General features: G+C 42.9%; 1 long non-coding RNA gene across 1 annotated transcript; it reads right to left on the minus strand.

The window, feature by feature from the left end:
- Positions 1 to 1,217: 1,217 nt before the first annotated feature.
- LOC120721712 lies at positions 1,218 to 6,215 on the minus strand. The gene is made up of 2 exons (XR_005693246.1): positions 5,678 to 6,215; positions 1,218 to 2,209 (listed from the first exon to the last, which is right to left on the minus strand). It is a non-coding gene; the product is annotated as an uncharacterized LOC120721712 (long non-coding RNA).
- Between the last annotated feature and the right edge of the window lie 558 nt (positions 6,216 to 6,773).

Below are 6,773 nucleotides of genomic sequence, written 5' to 3' on the forward strand. Positions count from 1 at the left end.
CAGACGAGCGGTCTGTCCTACCAGAGCAGTTCACCTTCCCAGCTACTGAATCAACCTTCCATTCAGGTTCAGAGCAGTTGAAAAGTTGACAGTGTTCCTGGATGTGTTGCTAAAGCAACCAAACAAACTGTCTCGCTCTCAGTGATGCTATAGGGCCACAGTCCAGAAGAATGTGTAGCCAGTGGCATCACAAGCATAACCATTGGTCTCGTTGTTTATGTGAGCGGTTGTGCTCTTAAACTGCCACCAGTAGTTGTTGAAAAACCCATGCGGCACTTGGTGTGGTTTGCTCTGTTCCAGTGCGCTCCCTGTCATCCCACTCAGGGTCCACAGGCACAGAAGATGCACAGCACATTCCCAGCCATTCTGATGAGTACCTGTGGCTCAGTTGGTTTCTTCACCGGATTGAGACGAGGGGCCCTGGAGGCTTTCCCCCCCTTTGTTCCCGGTCTTCCTGCCACTTACTCCGAGTTGGCCTGGATGTGTGTCACCTTCTTGCAGTGCGCTTGATATATCCAAGTGTTCTTTCCAGCAATCTTCACTGCTGTGGTCGTCGTCAGCAGCATCCGATATGGACCTTCCCATCATGGACTGGACCAGCACTTCCTCTCCATGGCCTTATCATCATCCAATCTCCAGACTTCAGGCTCTGCTCCTGCGAAGAAACAGAATCATCTGGCAGATCATTTGTTCTCATAACTACTTTACTTTTAAACATTTTCAAGCATATATTCTGCTACTATGCTCTCTCTTCTGCTTTTCTATCATCACTACAGAAGACTGGAACTCTAAATGCTCTAACATGTGTAATCTCAAAGAGTCAGACCATTCTCTGCTGGAGTAATCCTCATGTACTTATTCTATACAGTCTAACCATGTCCTGCCTGTCTTCCTAAATCTTAACTTTACTGTTCCATTAGTTCTCTCTGCCTGCAAAAAGTTTTTTTTTAAAAGTATTTAATAATCCTAAAGTATAAACTACTGCTCATCTCCCTCCTGTTTGAGACATGGTATAGCCAATGGCTCAAAATAGCAGCAGTCTTATACAAATTATCAGGCAGTACTGGTTTATCACACAGATAAAAACATCATCCTGCAAGCTTGCTCCCTCTGTAAGTCAGAACTGTTTTCCTGCTGTAGGTGAGTGGGCCTGCATGTCTGCTGATGTTGTACTGATAAAAGGTTAACACCATGTTTAACTACAGCTGCTTCTTTTGCGATCTTATCTGCAAAAACTTTCCCTAATGCAACTGGATCTTTCCCTCACATGTGTGCTGCACATTTACAAACGGCAATTCCACTGGTTAATAACGCTGCCTCCAGCAGATTTTGCAAGAGCTTGGTGTGTTCTGCAGGTTTCCCTGTAGAGGTTGTCACACCTCGTCTCACTCACTGCACTACAAAGAAATGTACAGTAGCAAATGTATACTGCCTATCAGTGTATAATGTCTCTCTACAGCTTTACACGCTTCCGTTAAAGCTAGCATCTCTGCTGCTCAAGCAAATATGAAACATGCTAGTTGTCCTACATAGATAACTCTCTCTCACTGTCTGCTACAGTAAACGTGTTCTAGTCTGTCCCTCTGCTGTTGTAAAACTCAAACCATCAGCAAACCAAACCTTTCCCTCAACGAGTGGCACATCTATTAAGTCATCCCTCAGCTTACACTTCTTCTCCTCGCGCTCTCTACACTCATGAGAAGTGCCCTCCTCCGTTGGCAAAAGGGTTGGACAGATTCAGAATTGTGCACCACTTTATGGTAATATGTGTGGTTGTGAGAGTAACAGTAAAGACAAGTGTCTTGTAGGTGACAGAAATGTAAGTTTAGTCTGCAATAGTAAACATCTACCTCGTGTGGAACTAACAATGTCAAAGGTGAAATAAACTATTTCCTGAAACATTGTACAGCTTAAGCTGCTGCACATACTGATCTCACGCATGGAGGTAAAGCACGAGCAACTAGAGCTAATCTTTTAGGATAGTAAGTTACTGGCTTCACTTGTGGAAAAAAGTGCTGTTAGTTATTTTACAGTCACCTTGCATTTGTGCTGTTCACAGAACCACAAGTCCATCGCTGGACCTCCTCTGCACTGTCACTTTTTGGAGCTTGGCACGCTCCCTCAGGTTCTCATTTTCCAACGCTGCTCAGCTCCCATCTTGTGGGCGATCCTCTCAGCCACTCCTTCTCGTCATGGCACCTCACGACATCTACAAATTGAAAAAATGACACTCCTCTCGCCACACGGCTTTCGCCATGTGTCAACTCCCCAATGAGACATGTACAAGAGTGTTGCACAGTCTCCCTAAAACAATCTCCAAGGTTTGTCCCTTGGAGCAGCTTCACTCCAAGCTGTAACCCTGTGTAAAACATTAATCAGCACTTAAATGTTCAGCTTGTTTAGCTTCCAGCTCCTGTATCCTAGAAGACAAAGTCTTAAAATTAAAACAACTTCACATTTGCAACCAACTATAGATCATAAGAGTAATAAAGTATTCAGCATCACAGAGACAAGTATCATTGCAGGTTTATTCTAGACTCATTAAACTCCTACTTTTTCCCATAATTTGTTCCAAATTATTTAACATCTCAACGTCATTCCACATTGTAATCAGTGAACTTCACTTATAGGCCATCAAAGCCTCATCTGAACATGGATGCACCACTTGCATAGGTTTAATACTTGTAAATAAACAGCTAATCACACAAATCACTGCAACAATAATAGAAAACATTGTTTAATGTTACTTCTGGACCCCACCTCTTGACGCATGGACACTCTCATGCGTCAACTCACCAAACCTGGATCCCTGCCTTAAAAACTGGCTCCACCAGGAGCCTGCATACTCACCATCATGGCCTGGAAAACAAGATCTGGAAGTAAAATCAAACTTCACACTTATAAACAAGTATATCACAAGGGTAACAAGCATTCAGCATCAGCAAGACAAGTGTCATGTGCAGGTTTTCTCAAATCATTAAATCACTATTGTTACCATAATTCGCCTCAAACATGGATCATCCCATGTGCTCAGTTAACACTAATGTAATCGGTGACTTCTCTTAAGCAAAGTCACTCCACTCATATATTATTATGGGTCCAAAAGTGGCCAGCAAATGAGCCCATAATAAACTATTCCATAAACACCGTAATCTCTCATTTGTTTTACTCATGTCACTTGTCTGCTTCTGCTGAATGCTACATGCACTCTTAAAGAAAACAAAACCTGTAATAAAGAAACAAACATCCACCAGTTGTTCTGCTAAAAACCACATCATCAAATCACATGAAAACTGCAATGCTGTAAGAAAAAATGCAAATGTTAGCGCTGCGCAGGTGTGTACACACTTTCTCACAGTAACTTCTGTGAGTACCACAAGCCCATGAATAACACACCTCTGATAGATTCACAAACATAAAAATGGCATTTAAAAGGTTAAACCATCACGCAACCTCAGATGTTGCTATCATCTTTCTGCTCCTGTAACAGAGACACACACAGAGATACATCCACACCTTTGTCAGGTGGGGGTTGACTTCACACAATGGTGTTAAGTCAGTCAGTCAGTTCCCCATTTATTTTAAAATTCTTACTCATTCACTCAGTGATTCCTTCTTTTGCTAATTGTGGAAATTATCGTCGCATTCGTTTCCACGCTCAGCAAAACAACGTCATTTCAAAAAGAAAAATAATTTAGACTGGATTTTCTCGTTGAATCCTTTTGGACAGGAACTTGTTTACTGATAGTCCCAAATAAGAGCCCATTTTAATTTTGGGGAAGCTCACTTTGCAACAGTTTTCTCGACGACGCTTCGATTCTAATCGTGCAGATCTGCTCAAATATGGATCATCAAACAAAACTTTCAGTGCACCATGAAAGTAACAAAATAAAAGAAAGAAAATAAAAGAAATCAAAGAAAATAATGGAAAGAAAGGCCTTGTTTAAGTCATGACACGTGTTCTTCATGCCAGGGGGATAAATCGTCACAACCCAATTGGCAGGTTCAACTTTAGTAATAAAGACAATCAAACAGCCAGTTTAATCTCAAACATTCATCCAATCAGCCATACACACAACATACAGCATAACCCTGTTGTCTCAGCACATAATAAGTTTCTTCTCATGTAACTAAATGTGTGCCATGGTAAAACTTCTTCACACACCAGAAACTCACAATCAGCTCACTCATTTAAGACCTCTCATCAGCATTCTGTTTTCCCCTCTATGATGCAACCATCTGTCCTCCTATAATATTCAGTCCACTAGTCTATGTATCACTTTCATCTTACTAGTGACTTGGACAAGATGACAAACAGAATCTCATGCTTAAGATGCTGTCTGGTCTTCATGAGTATCATTGTATGTGTATATGCATGTAGGGTTAGTATGGTTAATGCACTTTCAGTATGTTTTTGTGTTCATCTCTCACCACACTTTCATTATTCTCATCACTGCTTAAAACAACACACCTCTCTCTCTGTTTTTTTTTTTCTTTAACTGTACTTTTCTCCAAAACAGAAAGTAGCATTACAGCTGTTTCAGACTGAGAAACACCAAACACTCTTCATGCTATCATTCATCCACACAACTATTTTATTTCTTTTTGTCCACTGGGCAGGTGACCTGCAGAATCACGTCTACCTTTCACACACACCATGACGTCAGACACACTCACACTCGCGGAATTGATCAGGAGAAAAACTTTCTTCATCTTCACACTCTGTTACAGAAACACCATGTGGTTTTTTTTTTGTGTTGTGTCAGGGATGGATATGTAGTTGTAACGTTTGTGTTCACTAACTTTACTTTCTGTTTCCTACCCTGTCTAGTCTGTCTTGGACTCAATGCTGCTCCTAATGTCTCTCCATACTCAGCCTTTAGTCTCTCCTCCACCTCTGCCTCTGCTCTCTCACGCTCTTCTCTGGCTCTACTTTCTGCTAACATTCTTGCTTCTCTCCTCTTCTGAGTCTGCTCCAGCCACAACTTAGCAACTGCAATTCCTTCCTCTGCTTCGCTTTTCCTGTTTTACCTGCTACACTTACAGCTATTCTTTCTACCAGCATTTTACACTGAACTTCCACTAATGTCCCTTCAAATCCACATTTCTTACGCCAACAACCTACATACTGCGTGCTGCCTGGTAAAAATTTCTCCATAAATTTTAAATCTCCTTCTAAGGCAGACTTACACATTTTATTCTCCATTACAAGACAACAATCAGCCACATTCACGCAGACCACGTCTGGCCCGCACACACACACAACATAGGCCTATTGCTTGCGTCTGCACGCACAGCTAGCGCTCTCTGTTGAAAACTCTCAAACGCCCCATATGGCGGAGAATTCAACCTTCGGACACTCTCCAACGCCCCAAATGGCGGAGATTCCGGACTCCGAACCTAGGTTCTCTCCACGCCCCAAATGGCGGAGAACTCTCTACGCCCCAAATGGCGGAGAAGCCTGCGTCTCTCTCACGCGGCTAGCGCGCTCCCGGACTCACGTTTAACGCACAGCCCGTAGCCGCTCTCTATTGTTTTGGGTCCACGTGCGCTCTCGTGACCAGCGCTCCCCCGGACTCAAACGTTTCACGCAGAATCACGGTGACGCGTTTCTATCTAGGATCCCACATTCATTCACACGGTTATAGAGACGCTCTCTAAGGCCTTCTGTACTCACTGTTTGTTTACGTTCATGGGAAGAGTCTCTGGATCCCGTCAATCGTCATCCATCCCGAGGGGAGGTCAGGCGCAAACTTCCCGGCCTGGTGGCAAGCATAAAAACACCAGGGCTTTACGTCAATCATCCCAGACGTTGCGGTGGCGTCCTCTCCCTCTCCTCGGTGGATGCAATGTGTTAGGCTCCGGCTCCGAAGGACCAAATAAATGTTGGGTCTGTGTTTCCACAACCCCGCTAATTCTAGAGACTTATTCATCATGAAGAAAACAAGACAGTCGATCGATCTATTACTTGCGCAAGGGAGGCCTCTCATCTATGTCCAGCACATGACAATGACCACACTGGTGGCCTCCTCTCGCTGCCTTTTATTGACAAACTTCAAACAATAGTTTACACAACACCTCCCCTTGCAACCCCCCTTTGGTTACGAAGACAAGGCACTGTATGTAAGTGTGTGTGTGTGTGTGTGTGTGTGTGTGTGTGTGTGTGTGTGTGTGTGTGTGTGTGTGTGTGTGTGTGTGTGTGAGAGACCTCCTGCTGACCAAAGGGTCATAAACCCAGGAAGCTTACATCAAAAGAAACAGATCTTCAAGTTAGGATGTATCTACAATAAAACCTCCCCCAGCACAGAGTGGCTGGAGAGGTGGTCAGGATCAAAGGAATGGCTTTGATCCTACTGCTTAAACTAAGACTATACAAATTTAAGAAACACAATGGCAACATTCAACAATTAGACTTAACATTAATGTTGTCATTTTGAGCTAAAAATAAATGGCTAAATGATCATTTGTTTCCCATATGGTCATATCACAAAGAATATGCATCTCCTTAAATCAAATTCAAGTCAAATGGTTAAAAAATAATTTCACACACACAAAAAAAAGAGCTACCACACTGGGAAGGGTAAAGACAACTGGGTTGCCCGGCCCTGGCCACGAGGTGTCCCTTATTTATTTTTCAGGGAGTTGGCAACCCTAGACGTAACATACATAACATACATCTTAGCTTGCCCCTGCGTTTGTGTGTTTTAATATACACACAGCAGCTAATTCCGCGATAGCATAAATTGTTGGACTCTTTTTGGAAAATTTAACAC

The sequence above is a fragment of the Simochromis diagramma genome, unplaced genomic scaffold (assembly GCF_900408965.1).
Source record: "Simochromis diagramma unplaced genomic scaffold, fSimDia1.1 OVJJ01000604.1, whole genome shotgun sequence".
Taxonomy (NCBI): Eukaryota; Metazoa; Chordata; class Actinopteri; order Cichliformes; family Cichlidae; genus Simochromis; species Simochromis diagramma.